Here is a 19,442-nt window from a genome sequence, read left to right as displayed (position 1 = left end):
TGCACATTAATGACAACTTAAGAACCTACAGAGTACAATACTAACTGAAATGTCAGAGAAAAACAAAAACCATATGATTTCACTCATATATGGAATTGAAGAAACAAAACTAACAAGGGAAAAAAGATGTAAATAACATCCAAAAAGGCTCTTAAAATAGACAGCTGGTGGTTGCCAGAGGGGAGGTAGGTAGCGTGATAAAGGAAATTGATAAAGGGGATTAATAGTGCACTTCTCTTGAAGAGTACTGAGAAATATATAGAATTGTTGAATTATTACCCTGTACACCTGAAATTAAATGGTCAGTACTACTTGATTAAAAACAACAACAACAAAAAACCTTGGGGCGCCTGGGTGGCTCAGTGGGTTAAGCCTCTGCCATCAGCTCAGGTCATGGTCTCAGGGTCTTGGGATCCAGCTTGGGGTCTGGCTCTCTGCTCAGCGGGGAGCCTGCTTCCCCCTCTTCCTCTGCCTGCCTCTCTGCCTACTTGTGATCTCTCTCTCTGTCAAATAAATAAATAAATACTTATCATACTCTGACTTTCTCCCCTTAGTTTAATGTCCTCAAACTCCATCTGTGTTGCCACAAAATCAGAATTTCCTCCTTTCATGGGGCTAAATAATATTCCTTTGTGTGGACCAGGGCACCTGGGTGGCTCAGTCAGTCAAGCGTCTGCCTTCCAGTGAGGTCATGATCCCCAGGTCCTGGTATCAAACCCTATCTCGGGCTCCCTCTCCCTCTGCCACCCTCACTCTGCTTGTGCTCTCTCTCTCTCTCTCAAAATATTTTTAAAATATTCCATTTTTGTGGATATATACTACCTTTTCTTTATCCATTTATCTTTCGATATACATGTAGGTAGATTCCATATATTGGTTATTGTGCATAATGCTGCAATGAACATGAAGCTACAAATATCTCTTCAAGGCTCTGTTTTCATTTCCTTTGTATATACTACCTAAGAATGCATTTGCTCAATCATATGGTAGTAGTATTTTTCATGTTTTTGAGGAAACTCCATACTATTTTCCATGGTGGCTTATCATTTTATATTCCCAAAATAGTACTCCCCTTTTCCCATGGCATTGCCAACACATGTCTCTTGTCTGTTCAATATAGCTGTTTTAACATGTGTGAAATACTGTTTCGGGGTGGTTTTGATTGGCATTTCTCTGAAGTGATGTTGGGCAACTTTCATGTACCTGTTACCCACCTGTATGTCTTCTCTGGAAAAATGTCTATCAGGCCCTCATCTCTTTTTTAACTAGATTTCTTGTTTTTTTGCTATTGAGTTGTATGAATAATTCATATAGATTTTATATTAACTCCTTATCTGATTGATGGTTTTAAAAATATTTTCTGCTGTTTGTAGATTACCTTTTTGTCTTCCTAATTCTTTAGCTTTGCAGAAGCTTTATAATTCAATATAGGTCTACTTGATTATTTTTGCCGTGGTTGCTGGTGCTTTTGTTGTCATATCCAAAAAAAATCATTGCCAAGACCCATATTGAGGAACATATTCCCTGTGTTTTCTTTTAGTAGTTTAACAGTTTGGGATCTTATGTATAAGAATTTAAGCCAATCCAAGTTAATTTTGGGGAGTGTTGTAGATAGGAGTCCAGTCTCATTCTTCTGCATGTTATTGTCTGGTTTCCCCAACAGCATTTTACTGAAGAAACTATCTCTCCTCTGTTGAATCTTCTTGATTTCCTTGTGAAATAGGAGTTCATCATATATGCAAGGGCTCATTTCTAGACTCTTGATTCTGTTCTGTTGCTCTGTGTGTCTGTATTTATGTCAGTACTGTTCTGTTTTGATTACTACAGGTTTGTATCAAAATCGGAAAAAATAATGACTACCAGCTTTGTTTTTCCTCAAGACTCTTTTGGTGATTCAGAATCTTTTGTTGTTACATAAAATTTTAGGATTATTTTTCTCGTACTATGAAAACTGTCATTGGAATTTTGATAGGGCTTACTTTGAGTCTGTAGGTAGCTCTGGGTAGTATGGACATTCTAACAATTTTTATTTATTCATCAGTGAATTCAGTTATTTCGTCAGTGTCTAAAATTTTTTTCTGAAATAGATATGATATGTAATACTGTAAAATTTAAGTTGTATAAAATGTTAACTTGATACATTTATATATTGCAATACAATTGCCATTGTAGCAATAATTAGCACCTCTATGATGTTACATTATATTTCTTTTTAGTGATTAGAAGAATTATGTTTTAATTTATTGGCAAATTCAATGGTTATAATACCATTGTTGTCTTTACTATCCTGTGCATTAGATCCCTAGAGCTTATTTCCTACTCATTGTATGTTTGTAACCTCAGTCAGTATTTGTCCTTTCTCTCCAACCCCCAGCCCCTGGTACCCTCCATTTTACTGTTTCTGTGAGTTTGTCTTTTTTAGATTCCGCATGTGACTGATAACATATAGTCTGTTTTTCTCTGACTTACCTCACATAGAATAAAGTCCTAAAAATATATATAAATAAAGTACTCAAAGTCCATTTATGTTTTCACAAATGGCAGGATGTTCATTCCTAGGTTAAAGATATCCCTGCGTATTTTGATACTCTTGTAAATGGAATTGTGTTTCTTTTTCAGATAGTTTTTTCTTAGTGTATAGAAACACAACTAATATATATTTTTTAAGATTTTATTTAGGGGCACCTGGGTGGCTCAGTGAGTTGAAACCTCTGCCTTCGGCTCAGGTCATGATCCCAAGGTCCTGGGATCAAGCCCCGCATCAGGGTTTCTGCTCAGCAGGGAGCCTGCTTCCCTTCTTCTCTCTCCGCCTGCCTCTTTGCCTGCTTGTGATCTCTGTCAAATAAATAAATAAAATCTTAAAAAAAAAAAGATATTATTTATTTATTTGTCAGAGAGAAAGAGAGAAGAGCACAGCAGGGAGAGCTGCAGGCAGAGCAGGCAGATGGAGATGCTGTCTCCCCACTGGGCAGGGAACACGATGTGGGACTCTATCCTAGGACCCAAGGATCATGACCTGAGCCGAAGGCAGACACTTAACCCAGGTGTCCCCACAATTAATCTTTTTATATTAATTTCATATCCTGCAACTTTAATGTGGTGATTAGTTCTCATAGTCTAGGTAGGGTCTTCAGGGATTTTATATTTTCTGTAAACTGAAATAGTTATACTTCTCCCTTTCCAATCTGGATGCCTTTTATTTCTTTTTTTGCCTAATTGCTCTAGCAGGACTTAACTGCTGTGCTGAATAGGAGCTGAGAGTGGGCACCTTGATCTTATTCCTAATCTTAGCAGGAAAGTTTTTGGTTTTATACCATGGAGGTTTTTTTTTTAAATATAGACTTTGTTATGTTGAGATGCATTCCTTTTATACCCAGATTCTTGAGTGTTTTCAACATGAAAGGATGTTGTATCTTGGCCAATGCATTTCCTGCATCTATTGAGATGATTACAAGATTTTTCCATATTTATTTTTATTTTAATCAGTTAATTAACATATAATGTATTACTGGTTTCAGAGGTAGAGGTCAGTAATTTATCAGTCTTCTAGAATATCATGTGCTCATGACATCACGGGCCCTCCTTAATGTCCAGCACCCAGTTACCCCATCCCCCCACCCAACTCCCCTCCAGCAGCGCTCAGTTTGCTCCCTTTGATTAAGAGTCTTTTATGGTTTGTCTTCCTCTCTGAGCTTGTCTTCATTTTATTAATTTATTACATTGAATTATTTTGGACCTACCTTTGTATCCCAGGGGAAAATCCCATTTGATCATGGTGTATAGTCTTCTCAGTGTCCTCTTGGATTTGGTTTGCTAGAATTTTGTTGAGATTTTTTGCAAATATACTTACAAGACAAGCACAGGCAGGAGGGTGCCTGGGTAGTGCAGATGGTTGAGTGACAGACTCTTGGTTTCAGCTCAGGTCATGATTTCATGGTCATGAGATCAAGCCCCACATCCAGCTCTGTGCTCAGTGTGGAGTCTGCTTGATTTTCTTTACCTCTGTCCCTCCTGCTCATGCTCTTTCTCTCTCTAAAATAAAGAAATAAATCTTAAAAACAAACAAAAAAACACAGGCCAATATCCCTATACATAGTGTCCTAATATGACTTTGGTATCAGGGTAATGCTGGCCTCATAAAATAAAGTTTAGTTTAGGGTGCACCTGGGTGGCTCAGTCAGTTAAGCGTCTGCCTTTGACTTAGGTCATGATCCCAGAGTCCTGGAATCTAGTCCTGCATCAGGCTCCCTGCTCAGCAGGAAGTCTGCTTCTCCCTCTCTGGGTCCCCCTGCTTGTGTTCCCTCTCTTGCTGTCTGTCAAATAAATAAATAAAATCACTGGGTGTGGTGAAAAAATAATGATACTGTTATGCTGAAAATAAATAAGTTAAAAAGAAACAAATACAAAACAAAAAAATAAATAAAATCTTAAAAAAAAAAGTTTAGTTTAGGAGTGTTCCCTCCTCTTCTGTTTTTAAGAAGAGTTTGAAAAGAACTGGTGTTAATTTTTTTAAATGTTTGTTAGAGTTCACCAGTGAAATCATCTGGTCCTGGTGTTTCCTACTAGGTATAATGTTTAATCTTTCAGTTCTGAGTCTCTTATTTTTTAAGTCTAGCTAAGGGGTTGTCAACTTTCTCATACTTTAAAAAAATACACCTTTTAGTTATAATATTTTCTATTGTCTTTTTAATCTCCATTTATTTATTTTTAATTTTTTTTTCAGTGTTCCAAGATTCATTGTTTATACACCACATCCGGTGCTACATGCAGTCCATGCCCTACTTAATACCCACCACCAGGCTCACCCAACTTCCTACCCTCCTCCCCTCTAAAACCCTCAGTTTCTGAGTCCACAGTCTCTCCTGGTTCCTCTCCCCCTGATTTTTCCCCAATTCACGTTTCCTTTCTTCTCCTAATGTCCTCCGTGTTATTCCTTATGCTCCACAAATAAGTGAAACCATATGATAATTGACTCTCTCTGTTGACTTATTTCACTCAGCATAATCTCCTCCAGTCCTATCCATGTTAATACAAAAGTTGGGTATTCATCCTTTCTGATGGAGGCATAATGCTCCATTGGAGATGTGGACCATATCTTCTTTATCCATTCATCTGTTGAAGGTCATCTTGACTCTTTCCACAGTTTGGTGACTGTGGCTATTGCTGCTATGAACATTGGGGTACAGATGGCCCTTCTTTTCACTACATCTGTATCTTTTCTCCATTTATTTTTGTTCTGATCTTTGTCATATTTTTTCTTCTAATAACACTGGGCTTACATTCTTCTTTTTCTAGTTCCTTGAGGTGTACATGTAGATTGCTTGTTTGAGAGCTCTCTTTTAAGGTAGGCCTTAACTTCCCTTTTAGAACTGTTGCTGCTGCATCACATAAATTTTGGCATATTGTGTTTCCATTTTCATTTGTTTCAGGTTTTTGTTTTGTTTTGTTTTGTTTCAGGTTTTTTTGATTTCTGTTTTTATTTCTTTGATGCATTGTCAGTTCAGGAGCATGTTTAATTTCCACACATTTGTGAGTTATTTTTATTACTGATTTTCCTTTTCATAGCATTGTGGTCAGAAAAGATTCTTGGTGTATCATAGGGGGTTTGAGGGGATTGGAGAAGAATAAACGAAACAAGATGACATGGTGGGGAGACAAACCATAAGTGACTCTTAATCTCACAAAACAAACTGAGGGTTGCTGGGGGGAGGGGAGTTGGGAGAAGGGGGGTGGGATTATGGACATTGGGGAGGGTATGTGCTTTGGTGAGTGCTGTGAAGTGTGTAAACCTGGCGATTCACAGACCTATACCCCTGGGGATAAAAATACATTATATGTTTATTAAAAAATAAAAATTAAATAATTAAAAAAAAAAAAAAGCTAGTCTGTGAAACAAAGAAAGATGCCCTCTCTTGTAAGAGGTGGGGCCCCGAACGTTTGGTTTGATGCTTGGTGTGAAATAAAGCTTTGCTTGACCTTCAAAAAAAGAAAAGAAAAGATTCTTGGTATAATTTCAGATCTCTTACATTTGCCACCATGTGTTTTGTACTTAAGAAAAGGCATATCCTGGAAAAAGGTCTATGCATGCTTGAAAAGAATGTATGTTTTGCTGTTGTTAGTTGAAATTATCTGAATATGTGTTTAGGTCCATTACGACCATTAGGGCCATTAGGTCCATTGTGTGTAGTTTAAGTCCAGTGTTTCCTTATTGATTTTCTGTCTGGGTGATAAATCCATTGTTTAAAGTGGGGTTTTCAAGTCCCTTACTATGATTATATTGTTTCTCTAAAATGATATATTAATATTTGCTTAGTACATTTACATGCTGCAGGATTGGATGAATATTTATTTATGGTTATTACGGTCTATTGACAAACTGACCTGTTTATTGTACAATGACTTTCTCGTTACAATTAATTTTTTAATTCATTTACCCACTGTCTTTTGATTGGAGAGTTTAGTCTGTTTACCTTTTTAAAAAATATGTACTTGAGGGGTGCCTGGTGGCTCAGTGGGTTAAAGCCTCTGCCTTCAGCTCAGGTCATGATCTTAGGGTCCTGGGATCGGGCCCTGCATCAGGCTCTCTGCTCAGTGGGGAGTCGGCTTCCCTCTCTCTCTCTACCTGATGCTCTGCCTGCTTGTGATCTCTGTCTTTCAAATAAATAAAATCTTAAAAAAAAAAACAAACTTACTTGAAAGAGCATTTTGTGTGAGCAGGGGGGAGGGGCAGAGGGAGAGGGAAAATACTCAAGCAGACTCCCCACTGAACAGGGAGACCCATGCTCACTTAATCAACTGAGCCACTCTTGTGTCCCTAATCCATTTACATTTAAGGTAACTTTTTATAGGTAAAGACTCACTAATGCCATCTTGTTCTTTTTCTGGCTGGAGTCTTGCTAGTGGAAGCCACTTTGGGACCATGGTATGTGCCTGGGTCCCCTAGAGCCTACAGGGAGTGGCCTAGGATAATGGGCATAAGCCTGGTATTGAGACAGGTTGGCTCTGGTGTCTTCCCTGAAATCAAACACTGACTTTACCACACTTTTCCCATGGAAGAATATCTCTCACTCTTTCTGTCTTTGATAGGCTGCCTAGACATGGGGGGTGTGTAGTGGGGGATACGTGAATGTGTTCTTCCTACTGTTACTAATCCCAAATTTGACTGCCCCTTGCTCAAGAGGCCAGTACTCAAGAGATGAGTTTTGATTGGAGGGAATTTGTTTTATTCAGGAGGCTGGCCACTTGGGGAGAAGGTGGACTCTTGTCCAAAAGCCAACTATAAGGTTTCTACCTCACCAAGTGTTTTTAAAGGGGCTTAGGGCAGTAAATCAGAGAAGGGAGTGTAGCGGCCTGCAGCTTTTCTTGATTATGTGGAGTCTTGAGGATGCCAGCTCCAAACATTATCTCAGTGGGAGGGGTTGTTGCAAGGGGCTCTGGTACTTGTGAGGTTCAGGGGTACTCTGTTCTTTCTGCAAAGGAGGGCAAGGTCTCCAGATCCACAAAGGAAGACTAGTAAGATCATTTATGTGACCTAAACAAAGAAAAACATTTTCCTAAAAACATGCTGGGCTAATCAGAAAGCTGAGGTAGCGTCAAACAGACTTGCTGGTCCTCTGGGTGAGATCAAATCTGATCCTTCACTCCTCAAGGGCAGTAGTCTGCAGATAGCAAACAAAGTAAATTTGTTGTGCTACAGATAAAGGGTCTTAATTTAGCAGGTAAGGAGTGCATTGTCATAAAGAACTCAACCCTTAAGACCAACTGGAGTGCTGTAATACTGTCTTCCTCACTGCATCTTTTTAAATTTCTGTGTTCTACCTGTATGTATGTATAACCCCTGGCCTTAATCTTTGGTTCTGTGTACAAAATAGTTGTTCAGATCAGTGTGTGTGTGTGTGTGTGTGTTGGTGTGGAAAGCAGATTGCTATACTGCCATTTTGTCTAGTGTTTCATTTTAAGTTTACCATAAAATGTACATGTTCCATAGTCAAATAATCATCTCTAATGTCATGTTGGACCATATTAAACAGTATTCATTTGGGGCACCTGAGTGGATCAGTCAGTTAAGCATCCAACTCTTGATTTCAGCTCATGTCATGATCTCAGGGTTCTGAGATTGAGCCTTATGTGGGAGGGAAGGGAGGGTTTGTTTGGGATTCTCTGTCTCCCTCTCCTTTTGCCCCTCCCCCCCTTGCTTTCTCTCTAAAATAAATAAGTCCTTTAGGAAAATACATTTAAACTTCTTATGGAACTGTATGAATGAGTTATTTAGTACCTAGTAATCACACTGAAGTCACTACTCCATCCATGCATTTATTTAAGTTTATATAGGCTATTTTTTTTAACTTTTGCCATTTAGATTTACATTTGAGAGAAATTCTGAGAACTGATTCAATTTTAAAGAATTATTTTTTATTCCAAACCATCTGATGAAATATAATACCTGTAATTTGGTTACAAGTTCTGAGAATTGGTGCCAATATGTGTTGTTCAAAGTCAGCTACTTACATAATTGCAAATACTGTTTTTTCATGTATTTAATTACTATAATTTGAATTGATAATTTTCCCAGTTGGTAACAGTGGCAATTAAACCAAAATGTAATTCACTTTGTAGGTGCCCAGGAGAGATGTTATATGAAAAAATTGAATATACATATATCCTTTAAAGATAATGCTATATACACAAGATGTTGTTCTTCTGGATTTCCAATGACTAAGAAATGTAACTATATTTATAATGCAAATATAATAATAGTCAATAACTGAGTTTGTCTAAATCCAAAACCATATTTTAATGGTTTCTAAACATTTTCCATTAAAAGTAACCATGTATCATGGTAGGTCTTAAATACATTTTTAAGCCTGGTTGACAATTACTAAATGATGTTTTTGTGATTGCACCTTGTAAACCTTCGTGGGACTTTTTGTGAGAAATTCAGTTATCCAGTAGAATAGCTTCAAAACTGTGAGATAATCTGTGTTTAGAACTGATGATCAGTCATACAATAAATACTATTGGGGGTAGGAATGCAATTTAGACTGAAAACAGAAATACTAATTCTCCCCACACATACAATCTTCTACTCCAAGGTCATTGAATTGGTACACATATTAGAAGACAGTTACTGTTATAGGTAGATAGCCAGAACTTGAAGGGAACTTAAAGTGTTGGTGAGTAGCAGTAAAATTAATGACTCAACACACAAAACCAACTTAGTGAATAGTCTAAATTGTGTAACAAATGACCACATTTAAAATTCTTGGGAGTGCATGGATAGTATTTGGGAAAAAAAAATCTATATACCACTTAGGGATCTCTTTTTTCTTGGACTATGTGTGTATGTTTTCTGGATACTTTTATTTTTTAAAACAAATTTTAAGGCTAACTGACTAAGTCCATATTTGATTAAGCTATTCTACTCTCAATTCAGTATGTATTTAAATTGTAACACACATTAAGATAGATTACAATATCTGTTATGATGTGGTCATAAAGTTTTATCTGTTTCATTATTTTTTAAGATTTTATTTATTTAAGAGCAAGAGAATGAGAAAGAGTTCAGTCACTTAACCAGCTGAGCCACCTAGGCACCCGTTTCACTATATTTATATTATAATTTATGAAAATATAAGGCAAATATTCTATAATATTTATCCTGTAAATGTAATTGGCTCTTAAAGACTTTCAGTTGTAACTTGGCAATCATTACATTTGTCTCTTTTATCAACTTTATTTCAGTGACAACAGCCTTTTCCACTCCTAAGTATCCCAATACTGAGTAGAATGCTTGATTTCACACCATTATCTGCTTTGCTTTCTCGATATAAGTGACAGATCCAGCCTTTCAGGTGTTCTCTTTTTTTTTAATAGACTATTTTTAGAGCAATTTAACATTGACAGCTGAATGGAGATGAAGGTACAGAGATTTTCTGTATACTTGTTGCTCTCACTTTTACAAATCCTCTCCTATTACCAAAATCCTACGCCAAAGTGCTTTGGTAGAACTGATGAACGTACACAGACACGTCATTGTATCCAAGGCCTATAGTTCATCATAGAATTCACTCTTGGTGTTAAACCTGCTGTGTATTTGGACAAATGTATAATGACAAGTACTCACCGGTATAGCATCTGACAGAGTGGTTTCACTGCCTTAAAACTGCTTCCTGCTTGACCTAGTCATCCTTCCTCTGCCCCAATACTTGGCAACTACGATTTGTTTTTTTTGTCTTCAAAGTTTTGTCTTTTACAAAATATCATACACATTTTGCCTTTTACAAAATGCCATATAGTATATAGCATTTTTGGATTGGCTTTTCACTTAGTCATTTGAATTTTAAGTTTCCTCGATGTCTTTTCATGTCTCACTAGCTCATTTTTTTTTAGTACTGAATAATTCTCCATTGTCAGGATGTGCCACAGTTAATTAATAAACTGATTTACTGAAAGGCATCTGGGATCCTTCCAAGTTTGGGCACCTAGGAATATAGCTGCTAAAAACATCCCTCTCTGGGTTATTGTATAGACATAAATGTTTGATGTTTGGATAAATAAGAAGTACATCATTGCTGGATGACATTCTGGTATTTTGTATTGTAATAAACCTCCCAAATTTCTTCTAAAGTGGCTGCATCATTTTGTACTTTCACCAGCAACAAATGAAATCCTGTTGCTTCACAACACCCTTGCACTTGGTGTTGTCAGAGTTCTAGATTTTGGCCACCCTAACAGGTGTGAGGTGGTATCTCGCTGTTGTTTTAATTTGCATTTCCCCTATGACAGAAGATGTGGAGCATCTTTTGATGTGCTTATTTGCCATCTGTCTGTTTTCTTTGGTCAAGCATGTGTTAAGGTCTTTGGCTCATTTTCTGATGAGGTTTTCTTACTCTTGGGTTTTAAGGCTTCTTGTATGTTAAGTGGATAATAGTCCTGGATAATAGTCCTGTATCAGATGTGTCTTTTGCAAGAATTTTTCCCATTCATTGGGAATTGTCATTGTTTTTCATTGTCATTGTTTTCATACTCTCTTTCATGGAATACGCATTTTTTAACTTTAATTAAGTCCAGCTTATCCATTATTCTTTCACGGCTAGAGCCTTTGGTGGTGTCTCCCAAAAGTCATCACGATACCCAAGGCCAACCAGGTTTTCTTCTTTGTTGCCTTCTAGGAGATTTACAGTTTTGTGTTTTGTGTTTTCAATTTCTTTCACTACTATCTTCCAATTTTCAGTGTTCAGTTCTTTCATCTCCTTGGTTAAATTTATTTCTAGAGTTTTTTCTTTTTGCTGCAACTCCTAATGGGATTATTTTCTTAATTTCTCTAATATTTCATTATGAGTGTATACAAATCCAACAGATTTTTGTATATTAATTCTTTATCCTACAACTTTATTGAATTCACATATTAGCTCTAAAAGGTTTTTTGGTGGTGCCTTTAGGGTTTTTTATATATGTTCTCTCCAAATAGACAAGCTTTATATTTCTTCCTTTCTGATTTGGTAGTTACTTCAGCTACGGTGGCCAATACTATATTGAATGAAAGTGAGGAGAGTGGGCATCCTGTCTTCTTCTTAAGTTTAGAGGAAATGCTTTCAGCTTTTGACCATCAAGTATAATGTTTGCTATGGGGCTGTCATACACTGTGTTTATTATGTTGAGGTATATTCTGTCTAAATTCACTTTGTTGAGAGTTTTTTTTTAATTTTTACTTATTTTTTAAAATTTCTTTTCAGTGTTCCAGAATTCATTGTTTATGCACCACACCCAGTGCTCCATGCAATACATGCCCTCCATAATACCCACCACCAGGCTCACCCAACCTCCCACCCTCCACCCCTCCAAACCCCTCTGTTAGTTCCTCAGAGTCCACAGTCTCTCATGGTTCATCTCCTCTTCCAGTTTTCCCCAACTCCCTTCCAGCTCCATCTTTCCCTGTCCTCCGTGATATTCCTTATGTCCACAAATAAGTGAAACCATATGATAATTGACTCTCTCTGCTTGACTTATTTCACTCAGCATAATCTCTTCCAGTCCCATCCATGCTGATACAAAAGTTGGGTACTGATCTTTTCTGATGGAGGCATAATTCTCCATAGTATATATGGACCACATCTTGATCCATTCCTTTAAGGGCATCTTGGTTCTTTCCACAGTTTGGAGACTGTGGCTATTGCTGCTATGAACATTGTGGTACAGATGGCCATTCTTTTCACTACATCTGTATCTTTGGGGTAAATACCCACTGGTGCAATTGCAGGGGCATAGGGAAACTCTATTTTTAATTTCTTAAGGAATCTCCACACTATTCCAAACTGGCTGCACCAACTTGCATTCCCACCAACAGTGTAAGAGGGTTCCCCTTTCTCCACATCCTCTCCAACACATGTTGTTTACTTGTTTACTGTCTTGTTAATCTTGGCCATTCTAACTGGTGTAAGGTGGTATCTCAATATGGTTTTGATTTGAATCTCCCTGAGTGATGATGAACATTTTTTCATGTGTCTGTTGGCCATTTGTATGTCTTCATTAGAGAAGTGTCTGCTCATATCTTCTGCACATTTTTTGACATGATTATCTCTTTTGTGTGTGTTGAGTTTGAGGAGTTCTTTATAGATCCTAGATATCAATCTTTTGTCTGTACTGTCATTTGCAAATATCTTCTCCCATTCCGTGGATTGCCTCTTTGTTTTGTTGACTGTTTCCTTTGCTGTGCAGAAGCTTTTGATCTTGATGAAGTCCCAAAAGTTCACTTTTGCTTTTGTTTCCATTGCCTTTAGGAGACATATCTTGAAAGAAGTTGCTGTGGCCAATGTCGAAGACAACTGCCTATGTTCTCCTCTAGGATTGTGATGGATTCCTGCCTCACATTGAGGTCTTTTATCCATTTCGAGTTTATCTCAGTGTATGGTGGAAGAGAGTGGTCGAGTTTCATTCTTCTACACATAGCTGTCCAATTTCCCCAGCACCATTTATTGAAGAGATTGTCTTTTTTCCACTGTATATTTTTTCCTGCTTTGTCAAAGTTGAGGGTCCATGTCTGGGCTCTCTACCCTGTTCCACTGGTCTGTGTGTCTGTTTTTGTGCCAGTACCATGCTGTCTTAGTGATCAGAGCTTTGTAATAAAGCTTAAAATCAGGCAACGTGATGCCCCCAGTTTTTTCTTTTTCAACATTTCCTTAGCAATTTGGGGTCTCTTTTGATTCCACATAAATTTTAGGATTGTTTGCTCTAGCTCTTTGATTAATACTGTTGGAATTTTGATCAGAATGGCATTGAAAGTATAGATTGCTCTGGGCAGTTTAGACATTTTAACAATGTTTATTCATCTTATCCATGAACATGGAATGGTCTTCCATCTTTTTGTGTCTTCTCCAATTTCTTTCATGAGTATTCTGTAGTTCCTTGAGTACAGATCCTTTAACTCTTTGGTTAGGTTTATTCCCAGGTATCTTATGGTTCTTGGTGTTATAGTAAATGGAATTGATTCTTTAATTTCCCTTTCTGTATTTTCATTGTTAGTGTATAAGAAAGCAACTGATTTCTGTACATTGATTTTATATCCTGCCACATTACTGAATTGCTATTATGAGTTCTAGTAGTTTGGGAGTTTTTATCATAAATGGATGTTGAACTTTTGAAATAGTTTCAGTGCATTTGCTGACATGAACATAAGATTTTAGCCTTCCATTTTGTTAATGTGGTATTTCACATTGATTTGCAGATGTTGAAACATTTTTGCATCCATGGAATAAATCTTACTTGTTCATATTGTATGTCTTCTTTAAAGTATTTTGTTGAGGATCCATGTTTGTCTTTGCATACATGTTCATCAGGGTTATTGGTCTGTTTCTTCTCCTCTTGTCCTGTCCTTTCCTGGTCTTAATTGAGCAATTTATGATTCCATGTTCTTCTTCTTCTTTTTTTTTTAGCATATTGTCAAAAGCATTTGCATTGTTTAAAATATTTAGGTGGTTGCTTAGAATTTGCAGTATAAGTCTGTGCATAATCCAGATCCACTTTTAAATAATACTGTAACATTTGACAGTTAATAAAAGACTCTTATTTTTTTTAATATTATTTATTTATTTATTTGACAGACAGAGATCACAAGTAGGCAGAGAGGCAGGCAGAGAGAGAGAGAGAGCGAGAGAGAGAGGAGGAAGCAGGCTCCCTGCCGAACAGAGAGCCCGATGCGGGGCTCGATCCCAGAACCCTGGGACCATGACCCGAGCCGAAGGCAGAGGCTTTAACCCACCGAGCCACCCAGGCACCCCAATAAAAGATTCTTATAATTACAAGTAATCACAATCCCTCCCTAACATTTCTTGTATTACTGCTGTCATTCATTTACGCATAAGCAGACCTAAGAACATATGAGAATGTGTGTGTGTGTGTGTGTGTGTGCAAGCATATGACTGTCTTTGAAGAAGCATTTTTGATGATATCCAATGTATAGATTTTTTTTCATTTATGAATTATGTTTTTGGTATAATTAGAATAGGCTTTCTTCTAGAAGTTTTATAATTTTAAATCAAATCTATTATCCATCATAAATTTATATTTCTATATGTGGGGTATAAGATTTTTGGAGGGGTGTAGGAGGGATAGAAAATTCTTCCAACACATGTATGTTAATTTCTACAAACTGTCCAAGATTTTCATTGGCATTTTATTGAATCTTTTGATAAATTTTTGGAGAATGGGTATCTTAACAAGATTGAGTTTTCTAAATCATAAACAGTTTAACTTTCCACATTTGTTATCTTAATTTCCTTAGCGATTTTGAATTGCTCAGTGTATAGATCTTTCAAAGTTTTTGTTGGGTATACCCCAGTATATTTTGTAATTTTATACAATTTTAAAAGGTATTTTAAAATTTCATTTCCAGAGCTTTTAGGAAGAAATATGATTTCATATCATAATGTATAATTTTCAGTTTTGCTTAAGTTACTAACTTCTAGCAGTGATTTTATAGATTCATGAGATTTTCTACATAGATCTTCTCATCTGTGAATAAAGACAGTTTTATTTCTTCCTTTTCTATGTGGATGCCTTTTAATTCTTATCCTTTTACTTCAGTGCCTAGACCTTCTATGTAATGTTGAATAAAAGTAATGAGAGCAGACACCTTCTTTTTCCTGATTTTTTTAGGGAGAACATACATTTCTTTGTCATTAAGAATGTTACTAGTTTAAAAGAAATGTTATTAGCTGTTGGTTTTTGTAGATGCTCTTAATCCTGTTGAGGAAGTTCCCTTCTGTTTCTAGTTTTATGAGAAAAATGTATTTTGGATTTTGTTACACATTTGTTATTTGCAATTGAGGTAGCAGGATTTTTTTTTCAGTTTATTAATATTGTGAATTACATTCCTTGATATTAGAAAGTTAAACCAACTTTGCAAACTTGGGGTAGACACCAGGTCATCATGATGTATTATCTTTTTAACATATTGTTGAATTAGCTGTGCTAATTTCCCTTTAGAAATTTTGCATCTATAGTTTTGAAGGATATTGTCCTGATATTTTATATTCTTTTTTTAAAAAATATTTTATTTATTTGACAGAGAGAAATCACAAGTAGGCAGAGAGGCAGGCAGAGAGAGAGAGGGGAGAAAGCAAGTTCCCTGCGGAGCAGAGAGCCCGACGTGGGGCTCGATCCCAGAACCCTGGGATCATGACCTGAGCCGAAGGCAGAGGCTTTAACCCACTGAGCCACCCAGGCGCCCCAATATTTTATATTCTTATACTGTCATTCTTTGGTATTGGTATTATTATAATGCTAATCTCATAACATGAATTTGGAAACATTCATTCTTTTCCATTTTTCTGAAGACATTTTCATTGATATGGCATTATTTCTTATTTTAATGCTCAGTATAATTCCTAAGTGAAGACATTTGGTTCCAGGGTTTAATTTGTTGACAGTTTTAAAACTACAGATTTATTTTTTTAAGTAGGAATAAGGCTTTTCAAGTTATTTACTTCTTTTTTTAAATATTTATTTTTTAGAGGACTTTGATAGTTTGTATTTTTCAAAGATTTTGTCCCTTTCAGTTTATTCATTTCTTCGTGAATATATTTCGACACTCTGTCTCCCATGAATTATGTCTGTGTCAGCTAATTTCTTGACAAGATGGCATAAAGTTGTTCATAATAGTCTGATTTTCCTTGAAATACATATTCTGTAGTGTGACATCATATCTCCTATTGTGATATTCGTTAATTTGTGACTTCTCTTTTTTTTTTTTTCTCATTAAACTTTTGTTTTAATGGGTCTCAAAATTCTGTGACAGATTTTTGGTCAGGTTGTTTCCATTAAAAAGTACTGATTTTAAAAACTAATAACTTAAAACTGCCACACACACAAAAAAAAACAAATGGTCCACAAAACATTCTCCTTTCCTTCTGAAGGTTTTACGATGCATTGTTATCATTAACCAGTCTTTTACTATTAAACTTAAATGGCCAATTGACACAAACAGTTCTGAGACCGTTCTTCCACCACTGATTAAGACTGGGGTGGCAGGTATTGGGGATAATATTCATTTAGCCTTCTGAGCTTTCTGGACAGACTTGGTGACCTTGCCAGCTCCAGCTGCCTTCTTGTCCACTGCTTTGATGACACCCACAGCAACCGTCTGTCTCATGTCACGAACAGCGAAACGGCCCAGAGGAGGATAGTCAGAGAAGCTCTCAACACACATAGGCTTGCCAGGAACCATATCAACAATGGCAGCGTCACCAGATTTTAAGAACTTGGGACCATCTTCCAGCTTTTTTCCAGAACGACGATCTATCTTCTCCTTCAGCTCAGCAAACTTGCAAGCAATGTGAGCTGTGTGACAATCCAGCACAGGTGCATATCCAGCACTAATTTGGCCTGGATGGTTCAGGATAATCACCTGAGCTGTGAAGCCAGCTGCTTCCATTGGTGGGTCATTTTTGCTGTCACCAGCCACACTGCCTCGACGAACATCTTTGACAGATACGTTCTTGACATTGAAGCCCACATTGTCCCCAGGAAGAGCCTCACTCAAAGCTTCATGGGGCATTTCAACAGACTTGACTTCAGTTCTTACATTGACTGGAGCAAAAGTGACCACCATGCCAGGCTTAAGAACACCAGTCTCCACTCGGCCCACAGGGACATACCAATACCACCAATTTTGTAGACGTCCTGGAGAGGCAGACGCAAGGGCTTGTCAGTTGGACGAGTTGGTGGCAGAATGCAATCCAGAGCTTCAAGCAGTGTGGTTCCACTGGCATTCCCATCGTTACGGGTGACTTTCCATCCCTTGAACCAAGGCATGTTGGCACTTGGCTCCAGCATGTTGTCACCATCCCAACCAGAAATTGGCACAAAGGCTACTGTGTCGGGGTTGTAGCCAATTTTCTTAATGTAGGTGCTGACTTCCTTAACGATTTCCTCATATCTCTTCTGGCTGTAGGGTGGCTCAGTGGAATCCATTTTGTTAACACCAACAATTAGTTGTTTTACACCCAGTGTGTAAGCCAGAAGGGCATGCTCATGGGTCTGCCCGTTCTTGGAGATACCTGCTTCAAATTCACCAACACCAGCAGCAACAATCAGGACAGCACAGTCAGCCTGGGATGTGCCTGTAATCATGTTTTTGATAAAGTCTCTGTGTCCTGGAGCATCAATGATGGTCACATAATACTTGCTGGTCTCGAATTTCCACAAGGAGATATCAATGGTGATACCACGTTCACGTTCAGCTTTCAGTTTATCCAAGACCCAGGCATACTTGAAGGAGCCTTTTCCCATCTCAGCAGCCTCCTTCTCGAATTTTTCGATAGTTCTTTTGTCGATCCCACCACATTTGTAGATCAGATGACCAGTAGTGGTAGACTTGCCCGAATCTACGTGTCCGATGACAACAATGTTGATATGAGTCTTTTCCTTCCCCATTCTGGTTTAGGATGAGCGGTGGTTTTCACGACACCTGTGTTCTGGCGGCAAACCCGTTGCGAAAAAAGTGACTTCTCTTTTTATCCTGAGCAATTGGTCTGGAGTTTTATCAGTTTTATTAATCTTCTCAAAGAACTAGGTTTTGAGTTACTAATTAAGCATTTTGCATCAAATGCAAAAATATTTAAGATTTTTATTTATTTTTTTAATTAGCCAATGTATAGTTGTCAAATCACCTTATTTAGCCCTGTCAGCATGTATTGCTCTGAAACCTGCTTTTTCTGTTACCATCTTTGGTTTGATTATTGTTAACTTGGTATGTTTTACTACCCTTTTAGTTTTCCCATTTTGTTTATATTTGCAGTATGTTTCTTGTTGGCAGGATAGGATTCTCACTTTATATCCAATCCAGTCATTTACTCCCTTTAGTGGTGGTGTTTAGACCATTTCCATGTAATGTCATTACTACTAAGTTTAAGTGTAACATAGAGTTTTCTATGTATTTTCTACTGGTGCCATCTGTTCTTTGCTATCTTTCTCTCTTTTTCCCTTTGTTCAAATCTAGTACATATTTTTTTTAATGATCTACTTCATCAGTTTTGTTGCCATATTGACAGCAATTTTTTATTGTTGAAATTTTAGGGTTGCTTTAAGGCTTAGAGTAAAAATACTTAATGGCATAATCTTTTTTAAAACAATATTTCATTGATTTACTCGAGAGTGAGAGGGAGCACTGAGGGAGAGTGAGAAGCAGAGTCTTCACTAAGTGGGGAGCTTGCCAAGGGACTCGATCCCAGGACCCTGAGATCATGACCAGAGCTGAAGTTTGGCCCTAACACAACATAAGCTAACTTAACTGAAATAAAATCAATTTACAAACAGTTTAAAAATAGTACAAAATATACTTAGGCAACTCTCTTCCCAAATGTTATTGTTATATAATTGCCACATATCATAAATAGTAGATTATATTACTGTTGTTTTTAAAAAGTCAATGTTTTAGCAAATTTTAAATGGTACCAAAAAAAGTCCTATTAACCCATGTACTTACCCTATTTAGTGCTCTTCATTCCTTTTGTGGATTCATATTTATATCAGTTATCATTTTTCTCCTATATTAAAAACCACTTTTTTATTGAAGTATAGCTAACACAATTTCACATTAGTTTCAGGTATACAACATGTTTTGACAATTCTATAACTTACACTGTGTTCACCCACGTGCAGCTACCATCTGTCACCATTCAATGCCATTAAAATACACAAGTAGTTATTTTTCCTATGCTGTACCTTTCATCCCCATGACTTCTTCATTCCAAACTGGAAGGCTGGACTCTTCACTTCCCTTCAGCCACTTTGCCCATCCCCTAGCCTCACTCCTTTTGGCAAGGATCCATTTGTTCTTTGTCTGTAGGGGTCTGTTTCTGCTTTTGGTTTATTCATGTATTCTTTTGTTTTCCTTTTTAGATTCTCCATAAAAGTGAGATTGTATGGCATTTGTCTTTGTCAAT

General features: G+C 37.1%; 1 pseudogene; it reads right to left on the bottom strand.

The window, feature by feature from the left end:
* Window positions 1–16,393: 16,393 nt before the first annotated feature.
* Window positions 16,394–17,956, bottom strand: LOC122905405 (annotated as a pseudogene).
* Window positions 17,957–19,442: the final 1,486 nt, after the last annotated feature.

This window comes from Neovison vison, chromosome 1 (genome assembly GCF_020171115.1).
Source record: "Neovison vison isolate M4711 chromosome 1, ASM_NN_V1, whole genome shotgun sequence".
NCBI classification, from domain to species: Eukaryota; Metazoa; Chordata; class Mammalia; order Carnivora; family Mustelidae; genus Neogale; species Neogale vison.
The sequence above is the reverse complement of the archived record's forward strand: the minus strand, read 5'-3'. Positions and strand labels throughout refer to the sequence as shown.